The sequence below is a fragment of the Pelobates fuscus genome, chromosome 3, assembly GCF_036172605.1.
Source record: "Pelobates fuscus isolate aPelFus1 chromosome 3, aPelFus1.pri, whole genome shotgun sequence".
Lineage (NCBI taxonomy): Eukaryota > Metazoa > Chordata > Amphibia > Anura > Pelobatidae > Pelobates > Pelobates fuscus.
In genome coordinates this window covers 64,759,251-64,782,403 of record NC_086319.1, presented here as the reverse complement: position 1 = coordinate 64,782,403, position 23,153 = coordinate 64,759,251, and the positions used below count along the sequence as shown (strand labels likewise).

General features: G+C 41.6%; 1 pseudogene; it reads right to left on the bottom strand.

The window, feature by feature from the left end:
- Positions 1 to 17,508: 17,508 nt before the first annotated feature.
- On the bottom strand, positions 17,509 to 22,824 carry LOC134601621 (uncharacterized; annotated as a pseudogene).
- Positions 22,825 to 23,153: the final 329 nt, after the last annotated feature.

The following is a 23,153-nucleotide window of genomic DNA, read 5'->3' as shown; positions in this document are numbered from 1 at the left end:
TCTTCCACACTGTAACAACAACCTAATTAATGTTTAGTGAATTCACAGCTACTTTACCAGGCTCAGATTACCCATAAACTGCATGTTTAACTTTCCTAAAGTATCTCTTTTTAAGACAGCTGCAGGAGTTAAATAGGTGCAGCTCATTCTTGACATTTAAGCCAATATTCCTCGTTTCATTTATTTTTAAAGCCTGGGTTGTATCTGTATATACGTCAACCACAGAACTCACCAAGGAGAAAAAAAGTTAAATATATAGAATTGAATTTAAAAAAAATGCTACTTTAAAAAAAAGTAAATGCAGAAGAGTTTCTTGAGATTGCGAAACACTCTCAAAACTTTCCATTCTGGATTTTGACAATTCATCTGATTTCCATCAAAAGCCTCTATAAAAGTTTTCATTAAACTCTTACCAATTTCAATTTGACTTCGTCACAACACGTTCTAGACTAAATGATGGATTTCATTCAGTCCCAAACAGATTATAAGCCTTTTTATCTGCATGAGTTCTTAAAAATAATATCTATACAATCCTAAATCAAGATGCATATCCATATCTCACTATATAACGTGCTCATAGGTAAAACTGTCATAGAAACAAGGTAAAACTGTCATAGAAACAAACTTTGGAGTAGTCTAGAATGACTCTTTGCTGGAGATATGGTAGTTTTCATTGTCATAGTAATGATTAAGATTCTGACAGCTGGCAATCTATTTTCGAAGGGATTTTATTCAAATTCCTCTTGTTTGATCTAACTGCTGTGGCTGTTTCTTTGGCACTCCGAAAATCTCCTTAGACTGTTATCTTATCTATTGAGTACCGACTAGTAAAACCCGTACATTTTATGAGTATCTTGTGTAGGACAGGAATATGCACTTATAAGCCCATAAAGATGATTTACTCATTTTATATTCATTTCACATATTATGGCACCTATTTAAATAATAATGTCTTTTTGGCACGTACGCTATCCTGGTACCATTATTCATAGTGTTTCCCATTATAATGATGTCTCTATACTGACAACAATCTGTTTTTTAAACAGTATTTTTAACGTATATTTTTAACTAGCTCAACTCAAAAAAATTATATAAAATATAAAGCAGGGCATTTGCTCATTAATACATTTATTAACATGCTATTTCCCTATTAAATTATAGCATAATATTCAATTATGTGGGTCAGGGCTTGACCTCCATTTGAGCTGGTCGCGTTTTGTGAAAGCTCCTTGTATGATCTTTATATATTTATTATATATGAGGATTAATAATTGCATTTACCGCTCCAAGCGAGTTTTACAGTGACCTAACTAACCCTAAGCAAGCTGATCCACCGTGGAGTGGCTGCCAACGATATTTTGGGTCAGTTCGACAGCTTTAGCAGTTTGGCCTGGGAGGCATACAGGATGTTAGAGGAGTCCGATCTTCTGATCTAGAGCAATCCGAGCCCCAACAAATCCACTTTTTGCCTATTTCCCCCCTCCCCTTTGAACTGGTGGGGGTGATCCCAGTCTGCACCTGATGGGAGGCTACTCGGCAGTGATGGGCCAAAGACGTGTTGCCGAGCAAGCAGGCAGCTGGCATTGAGACATGAAGCTTGACATCATGCACAAGCTGGACAGCATATTTGCAGATATTTGAAGAAAATTGGAACTCAGAGTGTAGCAGGCCACTCATCTATGGTGTTCTCGTCATTAGTGATGTCCCGAACAGTTCGCCGGGAACCGTTCGCCGGCGAACATAGCGTGTTTGCGGTCGTGAACACGCGCGATGTTCGGTCCGCCCCCTATTCGTCATGGAGGTGGGAGGGTCTGGGAGGGAGGGTCTGCTGCTGATTGGCTGGAATGTGTCTGCTGACTATGAGATACAGGGTCAAAGTTTACTCAATGATGACGAATAGGGGGCGGACCGAACATCGCGCGTGTTCGCAACCGCGAACACGCTATGTTCACTGGCGAACGGTTCCCGGTGAACTGTTCGGGACATCACTACTCGTCATGCTTCCATCGAAGGCCTGCAGTTAATGCCTTAATAGAAATATACATTGCCAAAACCAGGACCGGCTAGAACCCACCACAAGAGATTGTTACCCATCCAGTATCCTGCTAACTACTATTGCCCAAATGGAGAACTGTGGTACCTACAGGAAAACCGGTGGTGACATGGATTATCTGCAAGCGCCTGCACTGGGCTGGTCTGAATTACCTCTCCAAAATGTCAACCTCTCCTTGAGATCATAGACTGAGATGGGCTTTGTGGTATGACTCTTTGGGATTCATGGCCAATTATCTTTTCCTCATGTCTTGGATATAATTTCTAAACTCTTGAGAACTTTTCCCTTTTGAATATTTTTTTTTCTTATCCATGGTCCTGATGGTCTTCATACTATTTTCCTGCCCTCAATTCATAGTGTCTATTTATGCCTTGTCAGGGAGCCTTCTGGGAGGATAACACTTATAGTTACTCGACAATATATATCTTGTTTTTTATATTACCTTTCTAAACGGGAATCAACTCATTTAAGCATGTTTTATTATAGTATTACTTGTCTACTATTATTCCTATTATTACTTGTCTGCTATTATTACTATTATTCCTTAATCATGTCTTGATTGTCTTATATGCATATTAGCTTAGCTCCTGTCCAGCAATGGTGCACTACTCTTGAAAGCCACATGTCTGTTATACTGTGTACTTTGAAGTGCTTGCTTAAGCTCTTGGGGCATTGCAGTCTTATATGTACCTCTATGCACTGCAAAAATAAGGATTTATATAAAAATAAATATCCAATCCCATCAAAGCACTGTCAATGCACAAAAAGGCTGCTACAATAAACAAAGAATAAATAAGGAGTGACCATTAGAGATATAAAAAAAATCTTCTTAGTATAGTAAAATAGATTCATATGAAATTGATCATTTCAAATATCCAACCCCAGTCAACCCGATTAAAGCTTAATGTGCGTCAAAGGCATATTTCAAGCAGCACTGGACCATTTTTCCAATAGGTTCAAATAACCTTCCTTTAATCTTATGTTTAAACATATGTGATAAAGTCATGGTGAGTTGTTTTATAAACAGCAAAGCTGTATCTAAGTTAAGTGCAGTAATCAGTACAATACATCAATCACCATGGAGATTACTTGCAAATAATACAAAACAAGACAACATAATCAAATCTGATCAAGATGTTTCTTCACTTCAGAGAAATTTGTATTAATTAGGGGATTGAATAGACATGTGGCTGATGAAGCCCAATATAAATAAATGCAAAGTTATGCATTTTGGGATGAGGGTTAAACATGCAAATACAATTCTAAAATTGGACGAGTTAAGATTATTATTAAACCAGAAAGACTTGAGAATATTTTTATAAAACAGACGAACCATTAGACTTCTGCAGGGAAATTTTATTCTTATGTGAAAAATTGTCCGAACAAAACATTTTGCTCAGTGCCTCTAATGTATGTAGAGGTGTCTGTTCAGTTCGGCAGAAAAGATTTTGAAAAATTGAAAATCAACTGAACTGGACACCTCCACGGAGCTGTGAGAGTAAATTATGTGGCAACTGGCCATTGTTTGCTAGCCAGCTAACACATTAAATAGTTAAAAAAAAATGTTTAAAGAATAAGTCTATGGGGGTCTTATACCTAATCATACCCCCACTCGCCGCAAGCGAAGTCATGTCTGCTAAACAGGGAGCAGACAGTAGCTCCTTGTTGTAGTAAAAGAATAGTGACTGGGCAGCTAATGATGACCAATTCATAGTAATCTACCCCCATGCCCCCATGCTTCAAATTAAATAATGGGGAGGGCAGACCACAGTCCACCCCCAAACCTACATGGTAGGGCTTTAAATAAAATGATGAAGTTGGAGTTATACAGTGTCTCCCCTGTCACCCCGAGGTGGTGCTACTATTTAATAATAATGTCACCTCTGTGCCTCATCCATGGCCAGCAAGTAGAGACTAAAATGAAAATGAATTGGGGGCTTAGTGTCTTTACAGTTCCCACTCGGTTTGGGGATCTACTAAATAAACAGGGGGACCTAATATCTCCCATCAATAGCTGCCCATCTATTGATAAATAGCGTTATTACAGCGACCAGCTTTTGTCTCAGGTAGAGTTAAATTATTTTTTAAGAAAGAACAATAAATATGTGGAATTCCCTGCTTAGTGAGACCAGTCTATTAGAGGTAGCAGACATATCATAGCTTTAGATGGTTTTTGACAAAGTAAGATACTTAGAGCTACTGCATCAGACTCAAGAAAAAACAGGGAGTTCCTTATGAACCCTGACAAACACTGATACATATTGCATACGTTCTAACTGACCCTATTTAACAGGGACAGTTTTTGGCTCAAATCCCTCTATTCTCTTTTCTAGGAGCTCCATATTGTTAGTGTGTTTACTGTATGACTTTAAGTAAGCCTGTGTGTCTTACTTTGTGGTTTTGCTCATGTCTGTGTTTTGATTTGTGGTTTTCAGTGGATCTATTTTTTTCCCTGTGAGATTGTCTTTTACTATTGGTAGATCTGTATGTTTAAAATATCTGCATAAGCATGAATAACAGTCATATTCAACAGGAATTATATACATAAAAAGATACACACCATACTCAGCATATTAAATGATAGCCATGCTTGACAAGGTGCATAGAGTAACCTTTTTTGGTATCGAATACCACCTAGTATACATATATTTTACTCAGCAGGTAGGCCTATAAAATAGGCCGATTGAATAAAAAAATAATATATATATATTTTTTTTTGCTACTCTTCACATGCTCTTGCTTAAGTATGGAAACTTAAGAGGGACGAGGGGAACAAAACTTGGGTAAACTGACTGATAATGAAATTAGTTAAGGTAAATCTGACTTTGCGCACTATGCATATACTCTTGCTGCTTCGGTCTCTCTAACATTGTGGTATATTTCCTTCTACACTGACTAGATACACTTTTCCTCTGTTCCAGACTATATACTAGGAGCTTCTGCCTGGTAGTAAGATGGTAAGGAAAGGAGTAAATAAGTGATTGCTAGGGTGCAGACCTCAGAAAGTGTGGAGTGAGTGCATCATTAAACTCATTTATGCCAAGCTCAGGGTGTTGTCTGCATAGTAGGCCCTTAGTTGGTAAACCTGAATGATTGGAAGGCAACATTTATGCCAGGCTGACCTTCCTTTTTTTGGGCATGTTCACCCCTTTGGGCTGTTCTGGTAACAGGATTCAGTGGCCCACCCTTTTACCACGGCCATCGACATCCTGCCATCGACACTGCTGTTAGGGGGTATGGATTTGCTTGAAAGATGAAAGCGGGAGGTTAGCATCACCAGATACATGCCGCTTGGAAGGTATGACTGTTTTAGTGTATTCTGTTGATAAGATTCTGTAATTAGGCCCATCAGAATTGTCAGCACCAGACCCAATGGACTCATAATCTGGCCCTGTCAGCAGGCAGAGATACACATATTACAGTATTAAAGGGACACATCTTACCAGCTTAATGAAGCAATTTGGTGTATAGACTGTGCCCCTGCAGTATCACTTCTCAATTATCTGCAATTTAGGAATTAAACCACTTTTATTTCTGTGCAAGCAGCCCAAGCCACACCTCAAATGGCGGTGACTCACACAGCCTGCATGAACCAAATGGTTTCATTTTCAATCAGATGTTAACTTGCTTTAGAAGTTTATATCTCCTGCTCTGTACATTGAACTTTAATCACACACAGGAGGCTCCTGCAGGGTCTAGACGGCCATTAACAGGCAAGAGATGAGAAAATCTAAATTAAACAGAGTGTGCAATGAAGAGAGTTTAAACATTGGATCTCTCTTTCAAGGAAGTGGTTTGGAAGGCTGTTTAAGTCACATATAGGGAGGTGTGATTAGGGCTGCATAAACAAAGTGATTTAACTCCTCAAAGGCAGCGAATTGAGCAGTGAGACTACAGGGGCATGATTTATACACCAAAACCACTCCATTAAGCTAAAGTTGTTTTGATGCCTATAATATCCCTTTAACAATTCTCTCCCTATAAATGTCGATAATTTATTATGTTACATCATTGTTTGAGATATGACTGGGCCACCACAAAGCCTATCTAAAATATCAGGTTTACTGCCCACCCAAGGAAATATATGTGCAGGCATGCTCTACAATAGCTACAGATAAGTGTTCTTTGTGTTTCTTTTGTTTTGTGTTTACATTTTTTGAATTCTCGTTGCTATAGTTGACTGTTTAAAATAAGCATTTTTTTCCAGGATTTCAAAGACCCCGCTTGGTTCCGTAGATCCAGATGTGCTCGTATGAAAATAAGGACAGAGTTAGTATTGTTGTTCTGAATGCCAGCCTTTCAGCTGATGTCTATTCTGTCTTTTGTAAACCCGGGCACGCTGCCATTGGAATCGTGTTTGTTTCAGTGGGCTTTTCACTGTGAAATTATGGGTAAGAAAAACAGAAGGAGCAAAAAACAAAAAAAAAATAAGCTAATCCGATCAAAGCATGAAACATGAGAGAAAAACGGAATAATGAAATAACCAAGAAAGGGACTTCCACGCACATCTGTTTTGTTTTTTGGAATAATACCAAACAGTACACTAGTGGGGATATATCTCTATAAGAAACAAATAAGTGCATACAGTTTGTGGTCCAGCCTTCAAACGCTAATTAGCCTGTGATTTATTATGTAGAGAAGCATTTACACATCATACGCGTTCCTCTTTGTAATACAGTCATTCCTTACAAAGTGCTATTGAATCTTGAAATATGCTGAAGCTGGGTTTTGTGAATGCCTATATGTTGAAATCGAGCTTTGCTTGCATACATTAAATTAATAATCCATACAATTTAATGTTTCTCCTCTCAATTTCAATCAATGCAAAAGTATTTTTGCAGTGAGGGTTTTGTGTAAAGAGTAATTCTGGGGCAAAGTTTCAACAGTGGAGAAATCAACTGAAACATTCCTTTTGTTTCACTTATTTTAAAGCTTTGCTCCAGAATTGCCCTTCATACATATAGCAGGTTTGATGGAAATGAAAAATACAATTTGACGCATCTGTGCTAAACCAGGAATATCATGAAATTCTGACCTGTTTTTGGATTCTGACTGGTGTAAAAAAAAAAAAAACTCCAGAATCTCCATGACTTGTGTTAAATTAACGTTCTCATCTTGTTCCCTCTGAGGATAAAGGAAGAAGTTGGGGCAGCTTGCTAGTGCCTGTCTTTGCTACTTTCAAACCCTTGCACACTCAATAGGACAAGACGTGCAGAATATGTATGGTTTTCAATGTGGAGTTAATTGTTTAGATTTTTGTACAACCCAATAGTGAACTAAAAGTGGATTGTGCTATTGACCATTCACAGAGGCGGAATGGGATTCCATCTGCTACTTCACACACCACTGCTTGACACACAGCAGAACCCAAGAGACAGTCTATAAACTATTGACACATTGGTATAAAACATCACACCTAATGCACAAAATCGACACAGACCACACAGAGATGTGCTGGAGATGTGAGAGAGAGGTGGGCACCATACTACACATTTGGTGGGAATGTGACATGATCAAACCCTACTGGACAAGGATACATGAGATATTAGAGAAGTTTTCTGACGCCCCCCCCCCCCCCCCCCCCCTCCTGGGACCGGCCGAAATTCTATTACACCATATACCCATCCCGAGATCAAAGTATAAGAAATCCATTACGGTTAGAATACTAAACTTGGCTAACAACTCCTCCACCAATTTTGGAAACAAAAGATAACCCCCCCCCCCCTCTTAAAGCCTGGTTCGACCAGATGGAGGAGCTCAGATCTATAGAGGAGCTGAATATGACAGCCTCGGCAACTCCCACGAAATACACAGACATATGGACACACTGAATCCTAGAGACGGCAAAGGAAGACTTTCAATAGAGACTCCGACAGAACAACTAGACGATAGATACTGACCACCCACTACCACCACTCCCCCCTCCCACCCCACCCCCCCGCAATACTACCCGTCCCTACTATCCCCAAGGTTAACGCTTAACAAATGCAATAGGACACAACAGAGACCATACATTCACACTGCACTGTCAACAGACGAATTACAGGAAAATAAAATGGAGAAACCCAAAACAGACAACAGAGCCAGGGAAGTCAATGGAAATAAGACCCAAATGGCATAGACCATCCAACCAAAGGAACCGGTTAGCCCTACTATACCCCAGAAGGTGACAGACCGACAGGGTCACGTAAGTGCCCAAACAACATGCGCAGATACAGACTGGAAGAAGGGAATGAGACCGAACACAATAGAATAACACACAAGTACCACAGCAATAGCAGCACTGATAAACCCTACAAACACAGACCTAAGTGAGCCTAGCGGCCACAGGGCCCGTGAAACCAAAATAAAAGACAGGGAACAGATGGGGAGGGCTATATCCCAGTAGAGTAATGAGGAAAGAAAGAAAGAAAGAGAGATCCCTGGAAGGGAACACGTAGATAGAGACCCAGACCAAAGGTCGTGACACAAAGGTTTACACCCCTGAAAACAAAATGTAAGGACCTGCATGTCCATCAAACATGTGGGCCTGCGAGCCCGAACATATCTATGCATAAACGTAACCTACTGCAACCCAAAGTAATATGAATACATGCGAAAATGTGGCCTGCGAGCCACGTTATACACTGCTGAAAGAAAAACGAATAAAAAAATTATATTTACAAAAAACAAATATGTATATAAATAATACATTTACATTGGAAGCTTGGTTTTCCTGGCACAGCCAGGGCATACAATGCTAATTAACTTAGGGGAAGGCGTATATATGCCAGTGTTATATATGGCATTTTTTGCTGCAGATGCCCATGTGCGCATAAACATTTCCAAAGCCTAAGCAACATTATGTATAGAGCAATGATAAGTACCTGTGAAACAATTCAAACTTTTCGGAGCGTTTAGTATGGACCGTGATTCAGTGGTCAGTGGCGCAAGTCTAGGATACAGTTGTCCAGGAGGCAAGTACCGTATATATAATACAAATGCCTAAAAATAAAATATAGAAAATCGCAGGTCCAGCACATACAAGAAGGTATCCGATATAAAATTTATAATAAAAAAAAATCCTTCCTCTTTTTTAAACCCTTAGGGCTTTAAAATTAATATGAATTGCACTCAGCACCTCTCCAAGTGCAGCAGATAGTGTAGAGGTCTCACTGCTTGTCTCTTAGTATATTACATAATGCAAATGCAAAGAGATGACAGAGAGGTAAAAAATCTAGAATACAGGTTTTCTTAGTTGGCAATGGATGTTAGTGAATGTTTGAGCTATTGAAAATGTACATGGGCAACAGATATGTCATGCTTGTTTAAAAAAAAAAAAAAAGCAATACATTTCTGGAGAAGGGTTGGAAAAAATTTGTGCAAATTGAAAAATGTCCTGTTATATTAAATAAAGCTGTGTAAGTGAACACATGTATACATATAAACATATGAGAGCTATTTTTCAGTCCACTGTTTTTATCCCACAATGTTTTGATAAATTGTTTTAAAATATTCTAGTGCTACATAAATGTAAAACAGAAAAGAGCAAAAGTGCAGCCTACAGTGGATGAAGGACAAAGAGTGTTGATTTGCACGCAAGGTTTATGATCAAATAAATAACATGGTCGACACATGTAGACTTGCCAACATTTGCCCACCTCGATAGCAAACATTGGCAAACCAGCCAATTCCTGTGATGTTCAATTGAATTGCTGTGACATCACAGTGAACTATAATCACAGAATGCCATCACCCTCGACTTTTTGCATTTGCGCAAAAGCCTATTTCAGTGGAAACTGAAATATTTTAGTGGATATATTATTTGGGATGACAGATCGAATTGATCTAATTGTCCATCTAAATAGGGACGCTTGGATATTAGGCAAATTAAAGCCATGGTTCTTGCTTGACTGAAGTCTGCCAAAAAATATTTTTCAAAAGGGTTAATAAACAATTAATAAGGAAAATGTATTCAAAACTTACCGTAATTTTCTTTTGTTGGCTATATTTGATAGCAGCATGACTTATGGGTAGCTCCTCCCCAATTATCACACGACAGATAGCACAGATCAGACTATTAGGGATAAAAGGGTTCCTCCTTCCTTTACCCCACAGTCAAATTATCAAACTAAAGTGCACTATGGGTGGGATCCTGATGTTGTCAGGAAAAATAGCCAGGAAAAGATTTTCCTTATTCCTGGCTAATCATGGCAGCCTCACTTATGGATAATACCCAAGCTATACATTTACAGTAAGGGTAATGCTAGGAAGTAATGCTGCATATCAAAATTTTAATGCATTTTAATGAATACCAAAGACAAAACACCTCTGCCAAAAGAGGTGGCAGGAGAGGCCACATCGAGCGTATAATGTTTAATAAAGGTCATAGGAGCAAACAAGGTTGCAGCCCTGCAGATTTCATCGTATGGAACCAAGGCTGGATTAACATAGGGGCTGATAGAGCTGCAGCTCCAGGCCCATGCTTATAGAACAGGCCCATAATATATAAACAAAAAGAGAGAGGAATACCGCACACTTATTAAAATCCTAGTGCAACCAGACCTGGGGTTGACTACCCTTCCTATGATACTTGAACAAAAATTGTAGTCCAGGCATTCAAGGGTCAATTCAGCAGGTTTATTGGAACAGAGTGCAATGTGTTGATCCCACAGGGGATCTTTCTCAAGCCTGCTAGTGAGAAGGTTAGGAGAGGAGTGGACCAGCAAGTGCTAGGGGACAGACCTTAGAAAGCATATTTATGCCAAGCTCAGGGTGCTGTCTGCACAGTATGCCCTTGGTTAGTCATCCTGCATGATTGGCAGGAAGCCTGACCTGCATTCACGCCAGGCTGACCATCTAATTCTTTGTTTAGACACACACCCTTTTAGGATATAATTGCCCCTTTGGGAGGTTCTGTTACTTGATTCGTGTCAGTGGCCCACCCTTTTATCCCACCCACTGAAAATCTGCTTAACTGGACACTGCTGATAGGGGGTATGGATTTACTTGAACGATGAAAGTGAGAGATTAGAGTAGGGTATGTGTTTTCTGATAGTCCCGCAGAGTTTTAGTGTTTTCTGACACTGGACAGAATTTTAGAATTCTTAAAGCAATAAAAAAACGAATAAAAGCTCCAGCCAAACCTTAAAGGAGCATTATAGTGCCAAGAAAACAAACGCATTTTACTGGCACTGTAGGGTTATTAAGTCCACCCCCTCTCCCTCAGGGTCCCCCTACCGCTGGGCTGAAGGGGTTAAAACCACTTCAGCCACTTACCTTAATCCAGCGCCGGGCTCCCTTGGCGCTGGTGACCTCTCCTCCCACTGCCGAAGTACGCTCCAAACGAGCATGCGTGGCAAGAGCTGCACGCACATTCAAACCGCCCATAGGAAAGCATTACTCAATGCTTTCCTATGGACGTCCAGTGTGCCCTCAATGCGATTTTCGCATTGAGGATTGCGGAAGCGGCTTCTAGTGGTTGTCACGGAGACAGCCACTAGAGGCTGGATTAACCCTCAATGTAAACTGCTATGTTTACATCTGCAGGGTTAAAACTAGGGGGACGGCCACACAGACCACTTCATTGAGCTGAAGTGCTCTGGGTGCCTATAGTGGTCCTTTGACCAAATAATAATAGAATCCAAACTTTAGATTTAAAAAATTGCTATTGCTTCTCCAAAATACTACCACATTTTAAGGGAATACAACCCATACTATAGAGGTAAATAATAAAGGGGATATTTAAGGTAATCATCAACCCCTGGATAGTCTCAGTAATTCATTGTAGATTGATATTTCCTATGCTGCAGTTCAGTTCCCAAACTGAACCTAATTCAGTTAGTCCTGCTCCTGCAGGCTGTTTACGGAATTCTTCAAATGAAGAGAGGCTTGAACTTTGTTTGGTAAACCTATGGTAAATGCGGGAGGCAGCCAAAATATTTTTTATTTATTTATTTATTAGGAAATAAAATTCTTGTTTGTTCGACTGAGGACAGGAAAAAATACTGTGGGGTGAAGGGAGGAGGGACCTTTAATCTCTAATTAATTAAACTAATCCATTCCTGTCCTGTGACGACTGGGGAGTAGCTACCCATAAGTAATGCTGCCATGATTAGCCAGGAATACCTCTTTGGAAATTACACAATTGAATAAAACACTGAAAATCACCCATAACGTGTGGTACCCTCTATTTTATGTAATTCTCTCTTTTCTTTTAATCTGTAGTAAAGATTTTGCAAAATTATCTCTAAGTATTTCATAAAGATAAAATCTACATTTACCTTAAAGCGGCACTGTCATGCCGAACTTACCTTTCCTCAATCTCTTCCTCTTCTCCCCCTCTCTCAGGATCTTTTCTTCCTGTCTTCTTTAGTTTTCTTTAAAATCATAAGACAAAGTAGGGACTCTTTGCCTTATGGAGGATTCCTCCGCTTGACCAGCTCTGACCAGCGGAGGAGCAAAGTGTGCTTCATTTCCGCTGGTCAGAGCAATTTTCCCATAATCCTTACCTTTCCTCTGTGTTCCCGCGATGCTTCCTGTCATTTTAGACGAAACTGAACTGAATGAGAACAGTATGTTCGTTTCTTTTAGAACGCAATTCGGCACTTTGTTCGTATCGGAATTTCATTCTAATGAATGAAACTCCAATCCTATTCATTGCCGCGGCTGCATCTTGCAGCCGCTTAGTAGATAACTCCCTAATTCCCACGGTATTAGGGAGCTATCTACTAAAAGGCTGAAAGACCTAAATTGGTCTTTCAGCCACATTTACTAATACTAAGTAAAGATTACTTAGTATTAGTAAATAATATGCCCCTACTCGCTATATCGCGAGTAGGGGCATGTGTAGTAAGCAGTGAGCAGCTGCTCACTGTAAAAAAAAAACAAAAAAAAACTAATAAACTCCCCCCCCCACGCGGCTGGTGACCTGCCCCCACCCCTGCCCTAAATAAAGATGGGGGGACCTACCGCCCTCCCCCTCGGCCCCCACCCCTAAACGGTGGGTGGGGGCCCTAAAAAAACAATAAGGGGGGACCTACTGTCCTCCCCCCCGGCCTCCACCCCTGCGCGGTGGGTGGGGTCCCTAATAAAACAATAAGGGGGGACCTACTGTCCTCCCCCCCTGGCCCCCACCCCTGAATGGTGGGTGGGGGCCCTAAATAAAGATATGGGGGAGACCTACTGTCCTCCCCCCGGCCCCCACCCCTGAGCGGTGGGTGGGGGCCCTAAAAAAACAATAAGGGGGGAGACCTACTGTCCTCCCCCCTGGCCCCCACCCCTGCGCGGTGGGTGGGGGCCCTAATAAAACAATAAGGGGGGGACCTACTGTCCTCCCCCCCTGGGCCCCACCCCTGAGCGGTGGGTGGGGGCCCTAAATAAAGATAGGGGGGACCTACCGCCTTCCCCCCGGCCCCTACCCCTGAGCGGTGGGTGGGGGCCCTAAAAAAACAATAAGGGGGGACCTGCTGTCCCCCCCTGGCCCCCACCCCTGTGCAGTGGGTGGGGTCCCTAATAAAACAATAAGGGGGGGACCTACTGTCCTCCCCCCTGGCCCCCACCCCTGAGCAGTGGGTGGGGGCCCTAAATAAAGATAGGGGGGACCTACTGTCCTCCCCCCGGCCCCCACCCCTGAGCGGTGGGTGGGGGCCCTAAAAAAACAATAAGGGGGGGACCTACTGACCTCCCCCACCCGGCCCCCACCCCTGAGCGGTGGGTGGGGGCACTAAAGAAAGATAGGGGGATAGGGGGTCCAAAACTTTATTGGACACAAGAATTGGAGCGGACTTAATCTTCTCCTTTGATCAAGGAAAGTCAAGCATAGGAAAAATACATAAGACAAAATAGTCCCTTCTTTGTTTTATGTGGTCAAGAAAACTACATGAGAAATAATTAAAAATAAAAGAATAAATGATTCTGAGAAAGGAAGAGAAAATGAAACAGGAGACGGGTACGTTCGGCATGACAGTGCCGCTTTAATTACTTGAAACGGCTCAAATGCTCTTCTACTGCCTTTTTTTAATCAGCTTGACAACAGTTAGGGAGATATTAAGTAGAATTTTTGCACATGATGAAATTTATGCTGTTTTATGATAGGTGAGAGACATTGTTTTCTTTTTACAAATGCAGATTAATTGTAGGTTGTTATATTTGCAGTAAAGTCCCTTGCAGAAAAAAAATTATAGGATACAGCAAATTCTAAAACTTACGTAGAGATGTCCCGAACAGTTCGCCGGGAACTGTTCGCCAGCGAACATAGCTTGTTCGCAGTCGCCGCGATGGGCGAACATATGCGATGTTCGGTCCACCCCCTATTCGTCATGTAGGTGGGAGGGTATGGGAGGGAGGGTCTGCTGCTGATTGGCTGGAATGTGTCTGCTGACTGTGAGGTACAGGGTCAAAGTTTACTCAATGATGACGAATAGGGGGCGGACCGAACATCGCATATGTTTGCCCGCCGCGGCGAACGCGAACAAGCTATGTTCGCTGGCGAATAGTTCCCGTCGAACTGTTCGGGACATCTCTAAGCTTACGTATTTTTCTTTATATATGCTGTCAATTACAGGATGGTTTAGAAAAGTGTAGAACGCAAGATTACCGTAAAAACTTCTACTTTGGAGAATGAAGTAGATAAATAAGTAGAGTTCTGTTGCTATAAAAATGGCTTGTGCATCTGTCATATCAACTCACAGAAACAATCAATGAAAATGTAGGATAACATTGTAGAATTTAAGTTTTTTATGTTTTATTTGAATAAATGAAGCATATCTGTATTAGGGATTGTTATAAAAATAGTGAACTCTTCAGATGTATTTTTACAGTAAACCTCAAATGCTGAAAACCAGGATTAATTTTTTTCAAGATCCTACACCCCTACCCAAACCACAGTAGATGGATGGACATGCTAGGAAAAATAGTCAAACCTGCTTGGCTGAGATCATCGAAATTGGTAATAACCAATCCAATGCTTTCCCTTCGAAAAGTATTGGGAGCAACAGAATGTTGCACTGCCCCAATAAGATGGTGTTGTGAGATGTTCTACTCTGCTATGTCCTTGAAAGCATCTCTTGTGGATGTCTGAGTGAGAGCTACTACAGTCTCTTTAACCCTGTAGTAAAAACATTGCGTTCTGCAGAGCAGGAATGTTTTCGGGAGGGCCGAGGGAGGGGGAGTATATGGCACCCTGACCTCTTAATTAAGCTGAACTTGTCTTGGTGCCTATAATGTCCCTTTCAGCCAATCAAAAAATACATTGCAGTCTACATATTACGTCTTCTTATGGCTCCTGCAGTTAGAGACACATAAAATCATTAGCAAAACTACAAGGTAGGGATCAGTAAAAAGTAAAATGTTTAGGGTTATTTACTAGTGTGATAGGTCGGCCATTCAAAAAATTAACTTCACATTGTTCAGAATTGTAAAACAAAATCAGCTATGTTTCATTTTGCCTATTTATACCTGTTTATCATACTAAAAATCCCATGAGATATATTAAGTAGGGGTACTGTGAAATATACTCTCCCTAAAATGTGTGCGATTCTCAGGCAGCCTCTGGTACTGGCTACAGACAGGAACTAGCTACTGGCTAATAATGAGAGAAGCCTCCGAATTATCAGTTCCAGTCCATAGTGTACATTAACCTAATGTAGTGACGAAATGTGTTTCTAATGATTTTATGCTATTACTAAATTCCAATAGCTACTCCTTAAAGAGGAACTGTTACTTCTTCAATTTAAAAAAAAAAAAGAAAAGTCTAAAAGTTATGCTAACTTTTTAAAATACATTTTTGGAGATTGACAAGAGGTTAGGGGAGATGAGAGACAGAGAGAGAGAGAGAGGGAGATTGTGAACCAGAGAGGCACACAATGAGGTTAGGGAGATGGAGAGAGAGACAAGGGGTTAGGATAGATATATGGAAAGCGTTAAATACAAGGACCGTTATCCAGGGCCAATACAAACCATTGTGTGGAAATCTATTCACAAACCAGACTATACATAGGACACAAAGTCATGCGTTTACACTGGAAGGCAGAAAATTTGGTCTAAGGCAAAGAAAAGTTTTGTTTTCCGTGAGAACAATAAGAATGTGGAATTATCTGCCTGAAGAAGTGGTTTTGTCAGAGTCCGTACAAATGTTAAACAGCTACTAGATGCATACTTGCAAAAACAGAATATTCAATGATGTAATTTTTCAACTGTAGAGTAATAGCTTCTTGATCCAAGGATAAATCTGACTGCCATTCTAGGGTCAAGAGGGAATTTTATTCCTTGTTTGTTGCACAATTGCAAGTGCTTCAAACTGGGTTTTTTTTTACCTTCTTTTGGATCAACAGCAAAAAAACAAATGTGAGGAAGACTGAACTTGATGGACACATGTCTCATTTAACTATGTAACTATGTAACTATGTTGGGGTAGAAGAGGAGTGTGAGAGACAAAGGTGGTTGGAGATAGACAGATACAAAGCTTATGAAGATTGGGGCACAAGAAGGGTGATTTCGGTGCGGAATTTAGAGAGGGGACATTGTGTTGTGCTTTGTTAAAAGTCCCAGGGAGTTTTGGTACTTAGAAAAGCTCCTGTCCACCAGTGAGACAATGGAGTAATCTTCTTCATTGGTGAAATAAATATAATAATAAATAAAATAATAACCCATCTGCTGAAATTTGAAATACCAGTGTGTACTCCTTCATGTCCATCAACCCCAGGGTGTTCAGTCGGTTCAGAATTAAATTGAAATTAATAAGCAAGGTTTGCACAATTTTAAGATTTTTTAAAATGTATATTTAGTTGGAAAGTGCTAGCAGATTTAGTAGTTCTATACAATAGAATATCTTGGAATTATAAAAGCATTACAAAGCATTGCATGACATATGGCATAAAATTAATTTAGAATAATAGAAAATGATGTATTGTCCGAGTTTGAGATTTACAAGTGAAAATACAGTGTGATAATATCTAATTAAAGAAGGTCAAAAGATCAGATATTTTGGAGAACAATTATATTGAAAAGATTGTCACTTTGAGAAATCTGTATAGGAAACTAGTAATTATACGTTTTAAGCTAAAAACAGGGGGCAGGGAAGGACTTTGTCAGGAACAAATTCCTCAGGTCAATAACTAATTCTCAGAAGCATCATGACCAGACTAGTTCTGTGGGTATTACTGCATTGCTGTATTAGTCATTGGGTAATCCTGTTCCTAGGATTACATTCTGATGGTGTCTAACATTAAGCATTCACTGGGGGAATTGACAACACCCATTTTATCCTGCTGTGAACTTTCTGTAGTCAGCCTGTGCAAACCCTAGGTGGACATGATCTTCTATCTAGAAAGTGAGTGTATAAGAAGTAATTTTTGTACTGATCACATGCTATGTATAATCATTACTTTTATCTCTAGTAAAACATTCCTGCCACTGTACTTGACTGATGAATGCTATCTGCCTTATTTTCTTTAGATTCAGATATTTGATTTTGCTTATGCATTTGTGACTTTATTCGGTTTATGGTCTCCAGGATCGAGCTGTACAGCTATGTGCCCAGAATACTGGTCAACCATCGTGATGTGGATTGATGCCATCAGCTTCTGTATTCCATTCATCTCCAGAGGAAATAAGGATCAAGCTGCAAGTCATCATAATCTTGCTTTGCCAGCTCCGTGACTCCAGAGATCACACATTGTGAATTTCCTGGAACTTGTTACACTTCAATAGGCAACAAGCCAAGGTGATTACTGGTTGAATCAAACATTCACACCTTTGTCCCTAGGATACTTATTTTATATTATAACCTTCCTGTGCATTTTAAGATACCTTGTTTATGGGTGACTGCTACATTTCAGTGTGTGTTACACTTCAACAATATAAAGACCTGCATTTTCTACACAACTAAAATGCAGTAACAAAGTTTAAAGTCCTTGCCCAAGAATTCATAACTGTTCTACTGTCCATTTATGAATGTTTCAGCATAGAGATATTTGAATTTGCCATGTTAGTTTTGTTTTGTTTTTGTTTAAGCTGATTTTCTTCCAGCGTATGTACATGTTGAATCTATTTTCTACTACCAAAAATCTTCTGTTTTATCCTCTTCTACTGTATTTGTTTTATAACATAGTATTTCATTGAATACCTTTCAGCGATCTCTAACTACTCTGCTGATATTTATTTATTTGCCAACTTCATCTAGATTAGTTGTACATACTGTGTTTCAATTGGCTATCATTCATTGGTTCAAACGTCTTTGGACTGTTAATCCAAAAGTTCAAAATAAAAAAAACAAAAATAACCCAACACAACTTTGTAAAACTAGTGACTCTGAAATGTTTATTTACCCTTTTAAGTCTGTGTTGGGTCCTTAACATATTATAGTTTAGATTTTAAGAGTCAAGTGCATCACATGATTTACCAGTTCAGTCCCATTTTCTAGAATGCAGTCTTCTCACAATGATTTACGGAACTGTAGCCTGACGGGCTTACACAAGTCATGACAAAATTTCAGAGGACAGATACAACATAATGCAAGGTGATGAGAAAAGAAGAGAGTCACAAGTCATAGGGGAACAAAAAAATCTATTTTGGATGGAATTTTGGAAAATATTTAGAAGCAACTGTCACGAACGCACCCTACTCCAAGAGTGTGCGTGACGTAGTTGTGGTGGTGAAAGGGTTAAAGTACACTATTTGTCTTCACTGGACCGGAAATAATGACAAAACCCCCCTTTTTAACACCACCATAATATAAACATAATAATATAACCATTACTAATTTAACGCTGCCACCACCAAGACAATTTATAAATGGGGTGCCTTGGTCAACAATAAAACCCACCAAATATTACTTAGTACAATATTTAAGGAATTACAAAAATATTAACTAGTCTCTTCAGGTAACGTCAATCTTAACCAGACAAAGGCAGAACTTAATAAATTAATGTTTATTATGAACAAAGAATAGTCACAGTGCATATAACAATATATGATAAACAAGTTATTTATACCAAAAACAGATAAAAACAAAAAGGATAAAATACATAAGTCCTAATTACTCACTGTAGCGGAGTAGCAGTATAATCACAGTATCTCCGCTGGTAGTCAGGATAAAAAACAGGTAAAACACAGGCAGCGTAATAATAATCCCTCTTCCCCAAGGACTAGACGACACCAAGTCTGGGAGCCAACTGTCAACTGTCAACTGTCAACTTCTGTGGGGGTCCCAGCTTCAAAAGATGTAACCCCTGTTGACCTCAGCAATAACATCTCTGTAATTTGTGCCATTTACTACACAAATTACATTAAAGGATAATATTCCAAGGGTGTAATAATAAATTATACACCCTTGCCGTGACACCTCCCCCAAATAAGAGAAGCAATGGGAGGAGGCTCCTATGCCTTGACCTTGCGCATTAGGTGGAGTCTTCCCCCTGGCGGGACAAACCATCAGCATTGCCATGTGTACTTCCCTTCTTGTGCTGTATGGTAAACTCATATTTACGTGATACACCTTTTTCCTCCTTCCCCCCTCATCCAGGGATACCACACAGTTTACATAATTGATCCGCTGCAGAATAGTAAATGGACCACCCCACGCTGCCTGCACTTTGATCTGCTTTGTGGGTATCAGCACAAGAACCTTTTGACCCACTCCATAAACTCTTTCTCGGGCATCACGATCATACCAACCCTTCTGCTTGGTTTGGGCAGCTCTCAGATTCTCACACATCTCCCCCATGAAAGTCTGCATTTTGTCCCTAAACCGGAGTACATAATCTACAATAGAGGTCTTTGGGGCCCCCAACTCTCCTTCCCACCCCCCTCGGATCAGAGCTAGGGGGCCGCGCACTCTACGTCCATAGAGGAGCTCAAATGGGGAAAAGCCTGTGGATTCCTGCGGCACCTCCCTGTAAGTGAAGAGGAGATGTGGCAGGTATCGCTCCCAATCCTTCCCCTGTGACTCTACAAAGGTCCTCAGCATCTGCTTGAGGGTCCCATTAAACCTCTCACACAAGCCATTTGTTTGGGGGTGGTAGGGGCTGGTCACTAGATGTTTTACCTGCACAATTTTGCAGAGGGACTGCATCAGATCAGAGGTGAACTGGGGGCCTTGATCGGTTAGCATTTCTCTGGGAAATCCCACACGGGAGAATATGCTTAACAGAGCATCAGCCACCTTGTCAGCCCTGATGGATGATAGGGCTACTGCCTCTGGGTAGCGAGTGGTGTAATCTACCACGGTTAATATATATTGCTTGCCCGAACTACTGGGAATGGCAAGGGGACCGACAATATCCACAGGTATTCTCTCAAATGGTTCCCCAACTATAGGAAGGGGTATTAGGGGGCCTTACCCACTTCCCCAGGCTTTCCCACCCTCTGACACTCAGGGCAGGAACGGCAATAATTTGCCACATCTGTGCCTATACCAGGCCAATAAAAATGGTGGGACAAGCGAGACTTAGTCCGCGCTACCCCTAGGTGCCCAGCCATGGGGATGGCGTGAGCCACATTCAGCAGCTGGTCCCGGTACCTCTGAGGTACCACCAGCTGCCTTTCTGTTACCCAAGGCTCTTGCCCCATAGTAGGAATGGTTTCTCTGTATAACCTCTCATTATCCCAGTACACTCTCTCCCTATCCCTGTCTGTGAGTGGCTGCCTAGCACGTTCCCTCAATACCTCTAACGTGGGATCTGTCCGTTGGGCCTGCTGGAATTCAGGACACCGCGCCTCAGTCTCACAGTCAATAGGGGGCTCAGACACAGATTCCTGTGCCTGGACTACAGGAGGGGATTATAACAAGGTGCAAGACTCCCTGGTTCCCCCATCTGGGTGCTCTCCTGTTGACATATGCTTTGAGTCTGCAGGCTGCGGCAGGACCTGCTCCCTACTCGGGTAAGACTGCTGCCGGGTTACCACAGCTACAGTGGAAACCTCTGTCTCCCCCGACCCGTGATTTGCACTTGGCACATCCTCACATCGTATTGCAGACATATCTGGTTCTGGCACAGACTGGCACACATGCTCGCTCTGCCCTCCCTCCCAGCACAATTGTCTACACACCTTGTTACACGATTCCACAGACACCCTGGGCTCTGGCACAGACTGACATACATTCTGACCTCCCTCCAAGCACAGTAATTTACATAAACATTTGCACCCTGTCCTTTCCACAGCAGGGCCCCTACAGGGCTTTGGTTGATAACACATATCACTCTCAGGCACATACTGGGATAACAACCTACCTACGTCGGTACCAAGCAATACATTTGTAGGAATATTATCTGATACCCCCACATCCCTCAGACCCCTGCCCGCTCCCCAATCCAAATACACACGTGCCATTGGCACTGCAGGACGTATTCCCCCAATCCCTTTTACAGCTAAAGTCCTACCAGGAATGAAGTCCTCAGAGCGCACTAGCTCTGGACGCACAAGAGTCACATCTGCCCCAGTGTCCCTGAGTCCCACAGTTTCCTTCTCTCCCACTGTAACAGGCTGCAGGTTCACATTGTTGTTGCCCTCTGACTTGGTCACGAACAACACAGAAGATGGGGCTCTTGCAGGTTGAACTCCTCCGGATGAGGGTGCTGGCCTCCTTTTCTCTGGGCAGGTATTACTCAAGTGCCCCATTCGGTTGCAAATAAAACATCTGCGACTATCTCCTTGCGCAGACATGGCACTAGCTCCCCCTCTCCCTGAGGTAGGAGCTGAAACAAAAGATGGCCCGCTAGGCCTGGTGATGGGGAGTCATGGTGGTGTGATCCTCCAGCTGGATGTTCCCTTGGCAAAACCTCTGCTCCGGTACACTGTTGCTCGATTGGCAGTGTGGAAATCTGCCAGCTCACCCGCCTCCAATGCCGTTTGGGGGTTCTGGTCCAGCAACAATTCCTGTACATCGGCTGGGCAGAGCTGCAAAAACTGTTCTTTTATTAACAAGTCTTGCAAACTTTCCAAAGTGGTAATCTCCAGCCCTGTAGTCCACTGTCGGAATGCTGTCGCCGGGTGCCCCACAACTGCTGCATAACTTTCTGTGGGATGCTTTTGCAAAGTCCTGAATTTCTTTCGGTACACCTCAGGAGTAAGGTTGTACCGTTTTTGCAAGGCCTTAATCACATCATAGTCCTGGTCAAATTCTGCTGGAAGCGCAGCAAATGCCTTCAGTGCAGGACCTCTGAGACCAGGGGTGAGGTATTTTGCCCACTGGTCCTTTGGTAGCTGGTACTGCCTGCAAACTTTTTTCAAAACTGTGCAGGAAAACATCCAAATCACCATCTTTGTCCAAAGTTGGAAAATTCTCTGCACGTGGTTTGGGTGCAGAAGAGTCTCTGGAATTAATACTTATAAGGGAGGCAGTCAACTTTTTTTAGCTCATGCTCTCTGGCAGCTTGTCGCTCCGCGGCCTCTCTCTCAGCCTGCCGCTCTGCAGCCTCTCTCTCCCTCTCAGCGGCCTCTCTCTCCCTCTCAGCAGCCTCTCTCTCCCTCTCAGATTGGCGCTCAGCAGCCTCTCTCTCTCAGCCTCCTGATATTGAAGGATAAGCTGTAGTCTTTGCGTCTGCTGAGTCCACATATTTTAACACCGTTTGTAAGTAACAATCCAAAGGATCTCCAGATCTCGGTACATCACGGACAAAAGCTACAGGTATCTCCTGTGCAGAGTTTGAGGCATCACTTTGCACCGCTTGTTGCATATCATAGTCCACCAGTGCTTGCAATAGTTCCTCTTTTGTTTTTCCCCGACAGGGAATAGATCTCTCCCGGCAAAGCTGATCTAGCGCTGCCTTGGATTGCGCCTGGTACTCCATTTGGTAAATAAAAGATAGCAAAGAAAAAACAGAGATGGGGGGGGGGGGGGGTACTGTTGAGGTGTAAATATATTATATATACACTGAGTTCAGCCTTGTACAAAAAGATGAAAAATCTTTTTAATTATCCCAGCACTGCCACCAATTTATCATGAACGCACCCTACTCCAAGAGTGTGCATGACGTAGTTGTGGTGGTGAAAGGGTTAGTACACTATTTGTCTTCACTAGACCGGAAATAATGATAAAATCCCCCTTTTTAACACCACCCACACTTAAACATAATAATATAACCATTGCTATTTTAACGCTGCCACCACCCAGACAATT